A 19023-nucleotide genomic window follows, 5' to 3' on the forward strand; every position below is an offset into this window, starting at 1 on the left:
TGCCCTACTCCTGATAGTTATTAATGGCCTATGTGGTAATCTTTTTTACTTTTAAATATTCATCAAGTGGACATATTGACCTAAGGTTTATAATAAGGAGAAAACTATTTAAAGTACAAGAGATTTGCACCGGATGCCTTTAGAAGGTTCATAAAAGTGAAAATTGCTTTAAATTCAAACATTAGCATTTTCTAACCTTGAATACTTCAGTTACTCTCCTCTAAGAGCATTGACATCTAATAGTCATTGCAAAGAAGGTAAGCCCTTTGGTCCCTTGATTTCCATTTTTTGAACCTATGTAATTGGTGTCACTTTTTATTTGATTCAAAACATATTATGAAATCACTTATAAAACCAGTATGGAGTTTAAAGCACAGAAGCAGTAAAATCAATTATATCTACAAAAATCAGTCAAGGGATTCACAAAATAAAATAATGTAAAGCATGACATCATACACATAAAAAAAAATTTAAAGGAAAGAACTGAGATGGGTCCAAAGACTGTTTGAAATACATTTATCAGTGAATAAATCAAATTAAGACACTAAAGCTTCCATTCTATAGATTGGGGATAGGAGTAAGGTTATAAGTAATAAACATAAATAATAAGTGATAACGTTGGTTTGAAGGTAAGGATAATTGTTAAGGAAATTGCTAAGGAAAGAACAGAATAGAGAAGGATTTGAGGACTGAGTTTGTGGGGGATTGAATGTGTGTGGGGTTGAGAGTATGGGTTGTGGGGAAGAGGGGGCAGTATGATGTTAAAGACAGGGATCAATATCTGAATCCTTAAGAAGATACAGTCTGAACAAAGATTTGGAGATGCTAGGGAACTAGCATTTCACACACAAAGAACAGCTGAAGCAAATGCCTTACAGCAGAGGGTTTCTGGTCTGGTCAAGGGACATCAAAGAGAAGGGAAGTAGTAAAAGAGGAGCTCAGAGAGGCATCATGTGTGTATCTGTTGAGGTGCCAACTAACATCCTTTCTTTCTCACCTCTTCTTCACTCCAGCCATTGCTGCCTCAGCAGGCAGGCAGGATCTGCCGTCACTGTGTCCCCAGGGCTGTTTGTATAGCACTGTGAAGATGCCCATGGGTTCTGCTCTGTTCTCTTCGCTCCTGAGAAAACCTGAAAGTGCCTGGATACCATGCCTTAGAGCAGCTCATGAGCAATGGGGGATGACTGCTTCCCCCATCATGTCTAGTTACAGAGGACCACGACCTCAGAGGGGTCCTGAGGATTGAGCTATAGCTGTCCACAGAGTTAACCAGCTCAATAGCTCATCCTTGGTCATTTCTCCTCCTCACTTTGTTGTCTCTAATTTCTACACTGGTTTTCCAGAATTACTTTCTGAAATAAACTTGTTGCTTGTAAGCACTTGTCTCAGGCTCTACTTTTTAGGGAAGTGGAAGCAAAGAGAGAGCAGAGCGACCAGGTCAAGTAAGATCATATAGGTTATTTAAGACCTGGTAAGACTTTGGCTTGAAATGCAGTTTTGGGACCAAAGAGTGAGATGTTCTGACTCCAAAAAAGTAGACATTGAGAAAAAAGAGAAAGGGGATTCACTTAATCAGATAGAAGAACTCTAGGGGCCCCTGGGTGGCTCCTGGTTAAGCATCCAACTCTTGATTTCAAGCTCAGGTTGTGATCCCAGGCTTGTGGTGCTGAGCGTGGAGCCTGCTTAAGATTCTCTCTCCCCCTCTGCTCCTCTCGCCTGCTCACACTCTCAAAAAATTAATTCATTGAAAAAGAAAAGACCTCTAGGTGACCAAGAGCATCCGCACATGCAAAAGCACCAACTCAATAATTTCATCTCAACAATCTCACAGGTTTGTAAATGGATTCACAGCAGTTATTCTGACAGTCTCTTTTGCTTGTGGAAAATAAGAAAATTGTGCCTTTTCCCTCAGATTGGCATAAACCTTACATTCTGAGCCAAGTGGAAAGAATTCTAAGTAGACTCTCGAGGGTTTGTAGAGTGGATGAGGAATTAAGCTGATTGTAAATGAGATCATTTAATTTTAATTCTCTCAACCCCTGTGTATAACTACTATTCATAAAAGCAGAAAGCATTTTCAGTACACATAGAATGCAACCCATTCACCAAAATTATGCTAATACCAAAAAGCTTGCTTTTTATTTGATAGTTCTGGGAATCATTTCTAAAGAATAGACTGGTACCCAGGCTTAGTGTTTAAGAATCTGCTGCTAGCACCTCCAAATACCATGCACTGCTTTTTCTTGGAGAAATAGGTGAAATCTTGATGCTTATTTTATTATCTTCAAATTCTGTACTGATAAATGTTGCATCCTACTACAACAGAACGACTTCCTCAGTATAACACTAAGAGAGAGGAATGTCAATTTCTAACTACTTAAAAAAATGTGCTGCACTGTGGTACGCACTATTTCAACTGAACTTATTTTGGAATATTAACAATAACTTGGATGATAAATGCTTTTCTTCTTTTAGTTTTTTCATTTCAGAGAGAGAGGGGGAGAGAGAGAGAGGGAGAGGGAGAAGGAGAGAGAGGGAGGGAGGAGGGAGGGGCAGAGGGAGAGAGGAAGAATCTTAAGCAGGTTCCATGTTCAGCGAGGAGCCCATTGCAGGGCTGGATTCCACAACCCTGGAATCAGGACAGGAGCCAAAATCAAGAGGCTGACACTCAACTAACTGAAGCCACCCATGTGCCCCTCTCTTTCTTTCTTCTAATGGAAAATGTGATCATCCAGAATAGTGTATGTCAAAATATTATATTTTGTTTAATTGATAAATTTTTGTGTAATTTTAATTGTAATTAAAATTATACACAATATTTTATCTTATGTATCTTATTTTAAATACATTTTTGTGTAATTCATAGGTCAGGAAACATGGAGAGATTTTATCGTATTTGGAAGCTAGTAATTTACCCTTTTTAAAGAGACACTTTAATGGACCCTGGCAGAAGGCAAAATACTCTTGGGTTGGAGACACAAGACGTTTTTTGCTTGAGAGACAACAAGGTATAAGAGCTTTATGTTCCAACTAATGCTCCCCCCCTTAAGCTACCCCCCTTTAAACTACCAAAGAAGTCTCATGTGGGTGAGGTGCAGGTGAGCACAGATAGACGCTGAACATGCAGTGAGTTTGTGTCACAACTAGAGAATCCAGGGTTAGGAAAGCTCAATCTTTTCTAAGAAAACTGCAAGCACATTGGCCCAATCTCCTCACCAGAGGGAGACATTATCTTTATTATACTGTTAGTAAAAAAAAAAAAAAAAAAAAAAAAAAATCTGCCCTGTGCTCTAGAGGGAGACTTTGTCTTCAAGGCTGTTCTCTATATAAACATCCTTGATAGTCTGGCACAAAAAGTTGTCAGTGCCTCTGTTTAGATGTGAATAAATGTGAGAGACTCATAACCCTGTACTATAATCGGTTTTTGTAATAGAATTCATGCTCATGGCAAAAAAAAAAATTAGCACCTTAAGAAAAATATATAAAATAAACAAGATACTTTCACACTATTGAGATTGTAGAATTCTTTAACTTGTCCTTTGCAATTAATTCTTAGTGTAAGCATTTTTCTATATTAAGACATATAGATATACCTGAATATTTGTATACAAATGCAGAAAACCATTATATGGATATATCATCATGAGAAGGGAGATGATTCATTTTCAGAAATATCCAATAAAAGCTGTGCTAATTAATAATAGGTTTACAACCTATTGGAAATATAGATGAACACCTCCCAGCCCACAGTGGCGTCCCAAACCCTTAGATACTTACTTCCTCATTCTTCTTTCCCTCTCAGTTCTGCAGTTTATTTTCAGGGGCTTTGTAATGAGCAGGCAGCAAAGAAAAGAAGGAAGGAGGGACTGAAAGTCTCTGTATCATCTCAGGGAATGTACATTTACTCCAGTCAGACTACTTTTTGCCTAACATGGTCATAGGTACCTGACATCCAGGTAAGGCTGTAACCTCTGTAGTACTCAGCCAATGAGGAACCAGGGGAGGGACTTGCACATTAAGAGAGAAATCGCGTGCTGTAACTGTTACCAGTATGCCTGTCCGTCAGACACCCGCTCTTTCAAGAACCTGGAGGGGCGCCTGGGTGGCTCAGTCGGTTAAGCATCGGACTTTGGCTGAGGTCATGATCTCACAGTTAGTGAGTTTGAGCCCCGCATCTGGCTCTGAGCTGTCAGCACAGATGGAGCCTGCTTCAGATTCTTTGTCTCCCTCTGTACCTGCCCCACTCTGCCCACACTCTATCAAAAAAATAAACATTAAAAAAACAAAAACAAAAACACATTGATTAAAGCCTTGCTTCACTGTGCTCTGAGTCTCTGCGTCCCCCCTTTAATTGGGTCAATGAGCTTATTTCTAACACCAAAATGTATCAAATTAATTCTGGTAAGTAAATATTTAATTCTTACAACTTTTTGCTCGTGCAAACAGTGCTGTCCTAAACTTCCTTGTACGTACGTTTTGAATACTTCCTAGAGTATAGATGTATGATTCACAACCAGGAGGATGTATGATTTACTATTGGATCAAGGAGTATGTAAGATTTTAATTTGAAGGCTATGAAAAGAATCCATTAGAAACTTTTTCTCACAATTCTGGGCATTAGTGTGACAGAATAATGGCTCTCCAAAGATGCCCACATTCTAATCCTCAGAACCTGTGTATACATTACCTTACATTGCAAAAGAGACTTCGTAGGTGTGATTAAGGTAAGGATCTTGACAGGAAGGATTATTTTAGAATACTGAGATGGGTCCAATGTAATCACAAGGGGCCTCTTATAAGTAAAAGAGGCAGAGAAGGGGATGGGATGAAGGGAGAAGAGGTTGGACTGATATACATGCTGGTTGAGGACCACGGATCAATATGGCAGCCTCTAGCAACTAGGAAACAAATTCTTCCTTAGAGGCTCTAAAAGGAACACAATTCTGCTAAGACCTTAGACTCCTGAAACTCATTTCAGACTTCTAACTTCCATAACAGTAACATCATAAATGTGTGTTGTTTTAATCCACTTACTTTGTGACAATCTGTTACAGCAGCAACAGAAAACTAATACAATAAGAGTTTTTAATCTTTGCCAATATAAACAGGCAAAAGCAGCATGTGGGTTTAAAAATTTGCATTAATTTAAACAAAAATGAACCTGAGTTTCCTTAATGTGGTGTTGTGCATTTTTATTTAAAGTTAGTCTTTTCATATTCAGTTAAAGATTTTGTTGTTTTTGCTTTTGTATTTAGGAAATTCTTCCTTTGCAATAAATGCTGGAAACACTTTTGTCATTCTGTTTTTTCATGTCTTATAATTATATTCCTGATATGCCTAAACTTTTTTTCCCACAGAAATTTAAACTGTATGTATAGTTAAATGTACTGGGTTTTTTTGTTGTTGTTGTTATTGTTGTTTTCTCCTTTTCCTCCCGGCTTTTGAATTCATGTAAGCCATAGAAAGTTTTTTTTTTTTTTTTTTGTCTCCTAAAGTATAAGAAGATCTAACAATGTTTTATTGAATTACTTTTAATGCTTTTATCTCTAAATCTTTGTTGCTGTATTGAAAGTGCCTAGAATAGAGCCTGGACTAAAAGTGCTCAAAAACATGTGTTGAATAAATGAATCGATTTATGATTTATTTGGATGCAATCACTGAGGTAAGGACAGAGCTTCATTCATTAAATATTTCAAATGACTCGTCAGTCATCAGAAAACTGTTAATTGAAAAGCATAGATTTTACCCAGAGATCAGAAGTGATTTTTTGTTTTATTGATCCTGATACATCATTGTATCTATTTCTCTGTTATATATTGTACTGTTGCATTTGACAATATGCCAAATCTGTGTTAATTTTTACAGCTTCATTATAGAATATGATCTCAGAGTTAAAACTATGAGTTTATAATGAAGCTATAAGCATTGTTTTGAAAATTCTTGCATTTTTTTCCTTAATAAATGTAGTATCATTTTCAAAATTTCCCATCTGTAAAATAATCCTGTGATTATTTATTAATCCCAAGGAAATTTGGTATTTTTTTTAACCCCAAACAGGGTTTTATGTAAAATTTTGTATAATAAGATTTTAGGTTTGGAGATTCTCTTTTGGGGTTTTCAGAATTCTCTTTTAACTTATGGGTATAGTGCCTACTTACAGATATAAGACTTTGCATATGTTTTTGAGAACATGCACAAAATTAAGAGGCTTTCTATAATTACACTGAAAGAGAAGTATGAACTTTGACTATGTTCCTAGATTAAATTTCAAGTTTGCTCCCATATAATAATTTAATACAATGCCAACCAAATGTCAGGATTATTTTGTAAAATATAAAAATATACATAAAATCTTCTAGCATGGTACCCAAGCATATATAGGTAAAATAATTTGAAAAATAAATCTGCCAAAATGAATTTGGCAAATAAAATTTGAGGAAAATTTGCCTATCTAGGTATTATATTATGATGATATATTTACTAAGGAAATATGTCAACAAGCATGAGACTACTACAATGGAATAGTTAGCTTGAAATAGAACCTGCTTTGTTAATATTTATATAAGTTGAGTTTGTAAATATGTAATTATAAATCATCAGGAACCAAGGAAATAGTCAATAAATGGTTTTGAATCAGCTGACTAGATTTTTTGTTTAAACAAACCTATCTATACGCTCTTTGTGGTGAGCCCTCAAGATTTCATACCTGGCCCCTGGAAACTGATTATAATGAAATATCATTCCCATGATTATGCTGTGTTATGGGGCCCACTTGACTTTAAAATAGGGCAATTATTCAGGTGAACCTAATCTAATCACATGAGCTCTTTGAAAAGTAGAGCTTTCTACTACAGTAGAAGAGAGAGTCAGATCTCAAGAACACGGGGTTCAACTTCCTGGCTTTGACAGCTGAGCAGGACATTAAGAAAAAGTGAGGGTGGTCTTAAGTCTCTGAAAGAGGTCCCCTGACTGAGAGCCAGGAAGTAAATGGGAACAACAGCCCCACAGCTGCATGGAACTCAATTCTACCAACAGCCCAAATGAACTTGGAAGGACTCTCCCCTAAGCCTCCAGATAAGAGCCCAACCCAGCCCATGTCTTGCTTTCAGCCTCCGGACACCCTAAAAGAAAGAATCCATCTGACCTACAGAACTATCAGCTAGTAAACGCTTGTTGCTTTAAGCTGCCATGTTTGCAGTGATTTGTTATGTAGTAATAGAAAACTTTGTGGCCTAAAATGTGTTTTTGAAAAGTTTTTAATAAGAAAGTGTTTATGCTATCGTTAAGTGGAAATTATAGAATCCAGACCTCACATATAATTTATATTCATCACCCTAGAAAAATATAAAAATACATTTACAAAAAAATATACATAAACAGTGATTTATGTAATAAAGAGATAGAGGTTGTACTCCTCTTTTGCAGAGTAAGATGAACCTCCCATAGCCTCTTCTTTGAACTATTCATTACTCACAGCTGCTATTGAAGAGGTGGGCTTTTAGACGTTTCTGTCTGTATGCACCCAGTACAAACTAAGCCAATCAAATCGTCAGTCCTTGGGAATTTGAAACTGGAATTCATGATAAAACTAAGTGGGCCAGTCATTTTCTACTACGTATATTTACTTTAGCATTAAAGCAGCAAGAACAAATTTACAGAGAAAGGAAATAAAACTGGCAACAGAAAAGGAGAAATGATAGCTCTATAGCTCTCGATTGTTCTCTTTTAAGCATCTTCTGTCTTTGCTGGCTGTGGGTTTCATAAAAGTACCTGCATCTGTTCGATCAGTGCCCCTTCTGGCATTAGGCTGTTTCAGTAGGCTTAGGTTTCTTACAACCAATTTACAAAAAGACGGTGAATAATTTTAATTTTCTTCTGTGTATTTTTTGAAGCACCCCAAATTTTATATTAAAGATATAGAACTTTTATAATCAAGCAAAATGACTTTCATTTAAAAGTTTAAGAAATATGCAAGGAAAAAATTTAAAAATCAAGCAATATACCTAGGTGGTCAAAGTGAAAATGCATTATACATATTTATAATGTATCTAAGTCCCAAAAGATTTGAGGTGGCTTAGAGTAAAATACATACATTGTAGCCAAAATTCATTTCAAAAAATAAAAATTACGCCAATTATAGAGTTGGTAGATATCATGCCAGGAACCTAGAATAAGAAAACCATGGCAACTGAACATAAAATTTCAGTTTCCTAGCAGTCAAGGGGGAGAGAAAGCACAAGAATGATTTTCTACACATCTTCTGATTTAAAAAAGCACCCCATTCTTTAAAAGAGGCAATATCCCTCCTGATTTTTAAGTCTGAATGGAAGTTCTTTCATATATTCCCTTATAGAATTATCAAAAGCGAACATTAGAAAACTCAAAAAAATGTCATCTAAGATTTGACCCCTAGAAATTTGTGTCTTCGCAAGGTAAAGCAATATGCCTTGGATCAGATAGAAATAAGATTGGTGACTGATGCAGAAATATATTCTTACATGACTGCCTCTTTATTTTATAATATTTAAATTGCTATTTATAGACATCATTTCTTGGGTAACACAAATCAGCAATCTTATATGCAGCTTTGCCGTTATATAAACATAAAAGTTGGAAAAATCTAAGGGATGGTTGCTTGACATGCATTTTGTTTCACCTTTCTCAAAAATAAACTTGGCTCCTAATTTGGACTTGAATGGATGGTCCCTACCATTATCCAATAAGACAGTTAATCTCTTTATGAGCGTCTGGAGTTCAAACATTTTGTGTTCTTGATTAAAGCGAGAGTCATGCACTTTAAATGGCAGGTGTGCAAGTGGTAAGGTAACAACCACATGATAAAAAAAAAAAAAAAGATAGGAACTTATTTGTATCCTTCCCTAAGTACTTCCACCTATCAACTTTGGGCAGCATGGTGCACGTGTTAATAAAAACATAATAACCCAGAGAGTACAAAATGTAGACTTGGAAAGTAAATACATGCTGCCCAAGCATTAGAACTAAAATTCTTCAAGATGAACCTGTGAGAAACAGTTTTGGTTTGTTGATAAGATATAAAATCCAACGTGGTGGGAAATTTCTGGGAAATGACATACATATGTGCAGTGAACAAAAAAAATAGTATATATTGACCTGAATCTTAGCCAGCTTCACACACGGTTGTTTTGTTTGTTTGTTTGTTTTTTCTTTAACAGGACATTAAGCTCCATTTGGGTGGTTTACAGGGCTGAACTTTCAAGGGCACTAAGGAAAAGCTATAGTTTCATTTCTGTTCCACAGACATCACCTTCCTATTACTGCCAAAAGCCAAGATCATGAAGGTGATTTGGACAAAGGCCCAGTGTAATCATGGCTATGTCAGGTAAAGTGAAACGTTTAATTATAATCCTCATTTTCCAAATGCTTTCTTCACTAAATGGCTGATCAAACATGAACACAAGCTGCTGGGTATGTGTGCAGACAGATGAAGGAAATTAAAGAAACAAGCCTGTTTGTGTAATTCTTAGCTGTATGAGAATCATTCTTGGACAAATATGCGAGAGTAAAAATGAAGGATAAATATGAAAGGGGGAGAATACAGAGACTGAGGTTACATATGGCCTTCACTGACAATATCACACTGACAGTAATAGAAAGTGAGAAAAGACAAGGATTAAATTTTAATATGCAGGGACTATGCCAAGGCAATTGCCACAAGAGTCAATAAAGCATGGCATGATATTAAAATTCTTGTAAAAAGAGGGGCGTTAGCACAAATCAATACGGGGACAAAGCTGGTGGGAATTCTTTGTGTACATTAAGAGTTTAGAGAGTAAGAAATGAGTTGGGAAACAATAATGCAAGAAAAGCAAAATTACAATCATTTGTTTATAAAATCAGCAAATATTGGATATAAAAATAGAAATATAAAAATATACATATACCACAATTCTTATAATTTTCTATACAAATAATAGGTATGAATGTATGTATATATCAGGGTATATACATGCTTTATATATAGGTATATATCTGTATATACAAAATATATACTGATGTACTTATATATCTGGATTTCATTGCAGTATTATTTGTATTAGCCAAAACTTGAAATAATCTGAAGTATCAATGTCATACATCTTTTTAAAGGAAATGTATCAGATGTAATAAACTAATTTAAGTAAAAAAAAAAGCAAATTGCACGCTGACATGAAATAAAAACGTATATACATTTTTATGCACATAAAGATTTGTAAAAATAGATATGCACATTGATATGCATATTGCTGTATCTGTGTAAGTGGAGGAGCAAATGGGGAAGGATGTACAACTCTTACCAGTTGTTAGCTTCAAAGATGGCAGTGAAGGGGCAAAAGCAAGAGATTTCATTTCCTTATGTACTTTTTTTTTTTCAACGTTTATTTATTTTGGGGACAGAGAGAGACAGAGCATGAACGGGGGAGGGGCAGAGAGAGAGGGAGACACAGAATCGGAAACAGGCTCCAGGCTCTGAGCCATAAGCCCAGAGCCCGACGCGGGGCTCGAACTCACAGACCGCGAGATCGTGACCTGGCTGAAGTCGGACGTTTAACCGACTGCGCCACCCAGGCGCCCCTCCTTATGTACTTTTTAAGAGAGCTAACGGTATGGGTAAATGTTTACTTTTTCTGAATTTCTAGATTTTTAATATATAATGATTTTGGATTATGTGTCCACCTATATATTAGTTATTCGATTTACTTAGATTGTGTAATTATAGAGATTTTTTATGATAAGACAAATATATCTAATACATCTTTCACTGAAGGAAGATCATGATTTTTACATGAATATATAATTTTTGTGTTTTATCACTTAATAAGAACATGGCAAAAAAGGACAAGGACTCAGGAAAGATTAATTGAATACACACAGACTTTAATACCAGTAAAACAATGACTATTTCTTTAAAATATTAAAAAGTGACAAATCAATGGGAAGCAAATTCATAGGAACTAAAAGGAAATGACAGAAAAGGCACATTCAGAAGATATGAGATCTGGTGATTCATATAAGCCATACTCAAGAAGTCCTCAGAGGATTTGTTGAATTATTGAATGGACTGTCACAAGATTGATGGAAAGTGAGCCTCATTATATGCTTGCACGTATAAAAACAAAAAAAAAGCTGTAAGGAAAACAAAGATAAAAGATGCTATAAAATCAATATAAAGTACAATGAAAGGGTGGATGAAGAGGTGCCAAGGCAAAGAAAATGAAAAAGGTGGATGTAAGCTGTGTGATTTACACTTGGCAGAGAATATAAAAAGATAAGTGGCAAGCTATCGCTACATAGAAGCTTTGCCTAAAGGAAAAACCAGAGAAATCACAAGCATCAGGACAACCATGACCCGAGTCAAGGGAACGACATGATGCTGCACGTTAATCAATGTAAGAGAAGCTGATTAGGGAGTGAATCATATTCCTCTTTTCATCAAATGAGAAACAAACTGGAGAAATCGAAAGACTAATAAAATCGCATTTCTGCCTTATTAATCAGCATTTCAAAGAAGCTTACTTGTAAAGAAAGTTTAAGAAAATCTTGGCACCCAGAGGAAAAATGTTTTAAGAACTTCTCTAAATTGTAAAACATTTGAGATTCTATGGATTTTCCTATAGAGCCTGCCTCATACTTTATACAAATTATATACCCACAGAACATGCAAGACTCTTTCATCTAAAATTATTTCTCTCTTGGGGCACCTGGCTGGCTCCAACAGTTGAACGTCTGACTTTAGCTCAGGTCATTATCTCAGGGCTTGTTAGTTCGAGACCCAGGTCAGGCTTTGTTCTGACAGCTCAGAGCCTAGAGCCTGCTTCAGATTCTGTGTCTCCCTCTCTCTCTACCCCTCCTGTGCTCATGCTCTCTCTCTCAAAAATAAATAAACGTTAAAAAACAATTGAAATTATTTCACTCCTAGTTTCGCCTAATTTTTTTTTTTTGTTTCCTTTTTTTTCCCTTCTATTTAACTCACAGCTTTGGATAACCATGCTTTATTTCTTCAAATCCATAATAAATATTTTGTAAAATATTTCACTGCTCTCTTCATTATGCTGATAGCCAACTTATGTTTTTCAATTAAAATTATTATGAAGGATTATCTCAGTTATAGACGAGTTGAATAGCATCGCATCCTGTCACTGCAAGGTGGAAATTAAAAAGAAAAGTTGAGAGGATCCTGGGAAGATGGTGGCATAGGAGGATGCTGGGCTCACCGCACGTCCTGCTGATCACTTAGATTCCACCTACACCTGTCTAAATAACCCAGAAAACCTCCAGAAGACTCGCAGAACGGATTCTCCGGAGCCAAGCATAGACAAGAGGCCCACAGAAGAGGGTAGGAGGGGCAGAGAGGCGGTGTGCACTCCACGGACTGGCGGGAGGGAGCCGGTGCGGAGGGGCAGCCGCCGGCCAAGCAGAGCCCCCAAGTCTGGGTGGCAAAAGTGGAGGGGCTGGAGGGAGCGTGTTCCGACAGCAAGCGGGACTTGACATCTGGAAGGGTATAAGCTAACAGCTCTGCTCAGAGAACGGAAGGGCTGGAGGACAACAGGAGGGAGAGTTGTTGAGCCCGGGAAGACAGAGCTCAGCTTGGAGGGGAACAAAGGCACTCACCAGCGCCATCTCCCTCGCCCATCCCCCAGCCAAAATCCCAAAGGGAACCAGTTCCTGCCAGGGAACTTGCTTGCACAGTGCAAACACCCAATGCTGTGCTTCTGCGGATCCATCCCTCGGCAGGTCTGAGTCCATCCCGGTGCCAAAGGGCCCCTCCCGAAGCGGATCTCGGAAGGAAAAGTGAGCTGAGCCTGCCCCTCCCGCCCCTGTGCACATTGCTGATCCACCCCAGCTAATACGCCAGATCCCCAACACCACAAGCCTGGCAGTATGCAAGTAGCCCAGTCGGGTCACACCACCCCACAGTGAATCCCACCCCTAGGAGAGGGGAAGAGAAGCACACACCAGTCAGACACTGGCCCCAGCGGTGGGCTGGAGGCAGACATCAGGTCTGACTGCGGCCCAGCCCACCATCGCAAGTTATTCAAGACAGCACAGGGGAAGTGCCCCGCAGTCCCTCACCACTCCAGGGACTATCCAAAATGACGAAACGGAAGAATTCCCCTCAGAAAAATGTCCAGGAAATAACAACAGCTAACGAACTGATCAAAAATGATTTAAACAATATAACAGAAAGTGAATTTAGAATAATAGTCATAAAATTAATCGCTGGGCTTGAAAACAGTATAAAGGACAGCAGAGAATCTATTGCTACAGAGATCAAGGGACTAAGGAACAGGCAGAAGGAGCTAAAAAATGCTATCAGTGAGCTGCAAAATAAAATGGACACAACCACGACTCGGATTGAAGAGGCAGAGGAGAGAATAGGTGGACTAGAAGATAAAATTATGGAAAAAGAAGCTGAGAAAAAGATAGATAAAAAAATCCAGGAGTATGAGGGGAAAATTAGAGAACTAAGTGACTAAAGAGAAATAATATATGCATAATTGGTATCCCAGAGGAGGAAGAGAGAGGGAAAGGTGTTGAAGGTGTACTTGAAGAAATAATAGCTGATAACTTCCCAGATCTGGGGAAGGAAAAAGGCATTGAAATCCAAGAGGCACAGAGAACTCCCTTCAGACGTAACTTGAATCGATCTTCGGCACGGCATATCATAGTGAAACTGGCAAATACAAGGATAAAGAGAAAATTCCAAAAGCAGCTAGAGATAAACATGCTCTAACATGTAAAGGGAGACCTATAAGACTCGTGACCGATCTCTTTACTGAAACTTGGCAGGCCACAAAGGAATGGCAGGAGATCTTCAATGTGATGAACAGAAAAAATATGCAGCCGAGAATCCTTTATCCAGCAAGTCTGTCATTTAGAATAGAAAGAGATAAAGGTCTTCCCAAACAAACAAAAACTGAAGGAATTCATCACCACTAAACCAGCCCTACAAGAGATCCTAAGGGGGATCCTGTGAGACAAAGTACCAGAGACATCGCTACAAGCGTGAAACCTACAGACATCACAATGACTCTAAACCCGTATCTTTCTATAATAACACTGAATGTAAATGGACTAAATGCGCCAACCAAAAGACATAGGGTATCAGAATGGATAAAAAAAAACTAGACCCATCTATTTGCTGTCTACAAGAGACTCATTAGACCTGACGACCCCTTCAGATTGAGACTGAGGGGATGGAGAACTATTAAGAAAGCTGGAGTAGCCATACTTATATCAGACAAACTAGACTTTAAATTAAAGGCTGTAACAAGAGATGAAGAAGGGCATTATATGATAATCACAGGGTCTATCCATCAGGAAGAGCTAACAATTATAAATGTCTATGCGCCAAATACCGGAGCCCCCAAATATATAAAACAATTACTCACAGAGCTCTCGGAAGATGGCGGCGTAGGAGGACGCTGGGCTCACTGCGCGTCCTGCTGATCACTTAGATTCCATCTACACTTGCCTAAATAACCCAGAAAACCGCCAGAGGATTAGCAGAACGGAGTCGCCGGAGCCAAACGCAGATGAGAGGCCCACGGAAGAGGGCAGGAAGGGCGGCGAGGCGGTGCGCGCTCCACGGACTGGCGGGAGGGAGCCGGGGCGGAGGGGCGGCTCGCCGGCCAAGCAGAGCCCCCGAGTCTGGCTTGCAAAAGCGGAGGGGCCTGACGGACTGTGTTCCGACAGCAAGCGCGACTTAACATCTGGGAGGTCATAAGTTAACAGCTCTGCTCGGAAAGCGGGAAGGCTGGAGGACAAAGGGAGGGAGAGCTGCTGAGCCCCCGGACGACAGAGCTCAGTTTGGTGGGGAACAAAGGCGCTCGCCAGCGCCATCTCCCCTGCCCATCCCCCAGCCAAAATCCCAAAGAGAACCAGTTCCTGCCAGGGAACTTGCTCGCTCCGCGCAACACCCAACTCTGCGCTTCTGTGGAGCCAAACCTCCCGCAGCGGATCTGACTCCCTCCCGCTGTCACAGGGCCCCTCCTGATGTGGATCACCTAAGGAGAAGCGAGCTAAGCCTGCCCCTCCTGCCCCCATGCACCTTGCCTACCCACCCCAGCTAATATGCCAGATCCCCAGCATCACAAGCCTGGCAGTGTGCAAGTAGCCCAGACAGGCCACGCCACCCCACAGTGAATCCCACCCCTGGGAGAGGGGAAGAGAAGGCACACACCAGTCTGACTGTGGCCCCAGAGGTGGGCTGGGGGCAGACATCAGGTCTGACTGCGGCCCCGCCCACCAACTCCAGTTATACATCACAGCACAGGGGAAGTGCCCTGCAGGTCCTCACCACGCCAGGGACTATCCAAAATGACCAAGTGGAAGAATTCCCCTCAGAAGAATCTCCAGGAAATAACAACAGCTAATGAGCTGATCAAAAAGGATTTAAATAATATAACAGAAACTGAATTTAGAATAATAGTCATAAAATTAATCGCTGGGCTTGAAAACAGTATACAGGACAGCAGAGAATCTCTTGCTACAGAGATCAAGGGACTAAGGAACAGTCACGAGGAGCTGAAAAACGCTTTAAACGAAATGCATAACAAAATGGAAACCACCACAGCTTGGCTTGAAGAGGCAGAGGAGAGAATAGGTGAACTAGAAGATAAAGTTATGGAAAAAGAGGAAGCTGAGAAAAAGAGAGATAAAAAAATCCAGGAGTATGAGGGGAAAGTTAGAGAACTAAGTGATACACTAAAAAGAAATAATATACGCATAATTGGTATCCCAGAGGAGGAAGAGAGAGGGAAAGGTGCTGAAGGGGTACTTGAAGAAATAATAGCTGAGAACTTCCCTGAACTGGGGAAGGAAAAAGGCATTGAAATCCAAGAGGCACAGAGAACTCCCTTCAGACGTAACTTGAATCGATCTTCGGCACGGCATATCATAGTGAAACTGGCAAAATACAAAGATAAAGAGAAAATTCTGAAAGCAGCAAGGGGTAAACGTGCCCTCACATATAAAGGGAGACCTATAAGACTCGTGACTGATCTCTCTTTTGAAACTTGGCAGGCCAGAAAGAATTGGCACGAGATTTTCAGGGTGCTAGACAGAAAAAATATGCAGCCGAGAATCCTTTATCCAGCAAGTCTGCAATTTGGAATAGAAGGAGAGATAAAGGATTTCCCAAGCAAACAAAAACTGAAGGAATTTGTCACCACTTAAACCAGCCCTACAAGAGATCTTAAGGGGGATCCTGTGAGACAAAGTACCAGAGACATCACTACAAGCATAAAACATACAGACATCACAATGACTCTAAACCCGTATCTTTCTATAATAACACTGAATGTAAATGGATTAAATGCGCCAACCAAAAGACATAGGGTATCAGAATGGATAAAAAAACAAGACCCATCTATTTGCTGTCTACAAGAGACTCATTTTAGACCTGAGGACACCTTTAGATTGAGAGTGAGGGGATGGAGAACTATTAAGAAAGCTGGAGTAGCCATACTTATATCAGACAAACTAGACTTTAAATTAAAGGCTGTAACAAGAGATGAAGAAGGACATTATATAATAGTTACAGGGTCTATCCATCAGGAAGAGCTAACAATTATAAATGTCTATGCGCCGAATACCGGAACCCCAAATATATAAAACAATTACTCATAAACATAAGCAACCTTATTGATAAGAATGTGGTAATGGCAGGGGACTTTAACACCCCACTTACAGAAATGGATAGATCATCTAGACACACGGTCAATAAAGAAACACGGCCCTGAATGAGACATTGGATCAGATGGACTTGACAGATATATTTAGAACTCTACATCCCAAAGCAACAGAATATACTTTCTTCTCGAGTGCACATGGAACATTCTCCAAGATAGATCATATACTGGGTCACAAAACAGCCCTTCATAAGTTTACAAGAATTGAAATTATACCATGCATACTTTCAGACCACAATGCTATGAAGCTTGAAATCAACCACAGAAAAAAGTCTGGAAAACCTCCAAAAGCATGGAGGTTAAAGAACACCCTACTAACGAATGAGTGGGTCAACCAGGCAATTAGAGAAGAAATTTAAAAATATATGGAAACAAACGAAAATGAAAATACAACAATCCAAACGCTTTGGGATGCAGCGAAGGCAGTCCTGAGAGGAAAAGACATTGCAATCCAGGCCTATCTCAAGAAACAAGAAAAATCCCAAATACAAAATCTAACAGCACACCTAAAGGAACTAGAAGCAGAACAGCAAAGGCAGCCTAAACCCAGCAGAAGAAGAGAAATCATAAAGATCAGAGCAGAAATAAACAATATAGAATCTAAAAAAACTGTAGAGCAGATCAATGAAACCAAGAGTTGGTTTTCTGAAAAAATAAACAAAATTGACAAACCTCTAGAAGGCTTCTCAAAAAGAAAAGGGAGATGACCCAAAGAGATAAAATCATGAATGAAAATGGAATTATTACAACCAATCCCTCAGACATACAAACAATTATCAGCGAATACTATGAAAAATTATATGCCAACAAATTGGACAACCTGGAAGAAATGGACAGATTCCTGAACACCCACACGCTTCCAAAACTCAACCAGGAGGAAATAGAAAGCTTGAACAGACCCATAACCAGCGAAGAAATTGAATCGGTTATCAAAAATCTCCCAACAAATAAGAGTCCAGGACCAGATGGCTTCCCAGGGGAGTTCTACCAGACGTTTAACGCAGAGATAATACCTATCCTTCTCAAGCTATTCCAAGAAATAGAAAGGGAAGGAAAACTTCCAGACTCATTCTATGAAGCCAGTATTACTTTGGTTCCTAAACCAGACAGAGACCCAGTCAAAAAAGAGAACTACAGGCCAATATCCCTGATGAATATGGATGTAAAAATTCTCAATAAGATACTAGCAAATCGAATTCAACGGCATATAAAAAGAATTATTCACCATGATCAAGTGGGATTCATTCCTGGGATGCAGGGCTGGTTCAACATTCGCAAATCAATCAACGTGATACATCACATTAACAAAAAAAAAGAGAAGAACCATATGATCCTGTCAATCGATGCAGAAAAGGCCTTTGACAAAATCCAGCACCCTTTCTTAATAAAAACCCTCGAGAAAGTCGGGATAGAAGGAACATACTTAAAGATCATAAAAGCCATATATGAAAAGCCCACAGCTAACATCATCCTCAACGGGGAAAAACTGAGAGCTTTTTCCCTGAGATCAGGAACACGACAAGGATGCCCACTCTCACCGCTGCTGTTTAACATAGTGCTGGAAGTTCTAGCATCAGCAATCAGACAACAAAAGGAAATCAAAGGCATCCAAATTGGCAAAGATGAAGTCAAGCTTTCGCTTTTTGCAGATGACATGATATTATACATGGAAAATCCGATAGACTCCACCAAAAGTCTGCTAGAACGGATACAGTAATTCAGCAAAGTTGCAGGATACAAAATCAATGTACAGAAATCAGTTGCATTCTTATACACTAACAATGAAGCAACAGAAAGACAAATAAAGAAACTGATCCCATTCACAATTGCACCAAGAACCATAAAATACCTAGGAATAAATCTAACCAAAGATGTAAAGGATCTGTATGCTGAAAACTATAGAAAGCCTATGAAGGAAATTGAAGAAGATTTAAAGAAATGGAAAGACATTCCCTGCTCATGGTTTGGAAGAATAAATATTGTCAAAATGTCAATACTACCCAAAGCTATCTACACATTCAATGCAATCCCAATCAAAATTGCACCAGCATTCTTCTCGAAACTAGAACAAGCAATCCTAAAATTCATATGGAACCACAAAAGGCCCCGAATAGCCAAAGGAATTTTGAAGAAGAAGACCAAAGCAGGAGGCATCACAATCCCAGACTTTAGCCTCTACTACAAAGCTGTCATCATCAAGACAGCATGGTATTGGCACAAAAATAGACACATAGACCAATGGAATAGAATGGAAACCCCAGAACTAGACCCACAAACGTATGGCCAACTCTGACAAAGCAGGAAAGAACAT

At 39.0% G+C, this 19023-nt stretch overlaps 1 long non-coding RNA gene across 2 annotated transcripts in view; it reads left to right on the top strand.

Annotated features, from left to right (window-relative positions):
* The first annotated feature begins 4666 nt into the window (after positions 1–4666).
* LOC109503395 overlaps positions 4667–19023 on the top strand; it is a 205294-nt gene continuing 190937 nt past the window's right edge. The window contains exons 1-2 of one of the 2 annotated variants that reach the window (XR_006584960.1): positions 4667–4724; positions 9280–9361. This is a non-coding gene — a long non-coding RNA (uncharacterized LOC109503395). Of the gene's footprint in view, positions 4725–5520; positions 5663–9279; positions 9362–19023 lie in introns of those variants that run through there. The other variant, XR_002162343.3, reaches the window with a different exon arrangement.

This window comes from Felis catus, chromosome C2, assembly GCF_018350175.1.
Source record: "Felis catus isolate Fca126 chromosome C2, F.catus_Fca126_mat1.0, whole genome shotgun sequence".
NCBI classification, from domain to species: domain Eukaryota; kingdom Metazoa; phylum Chordata; class Mammalia; order Carnivora; family Felidae; genus Felis; species Felis catus.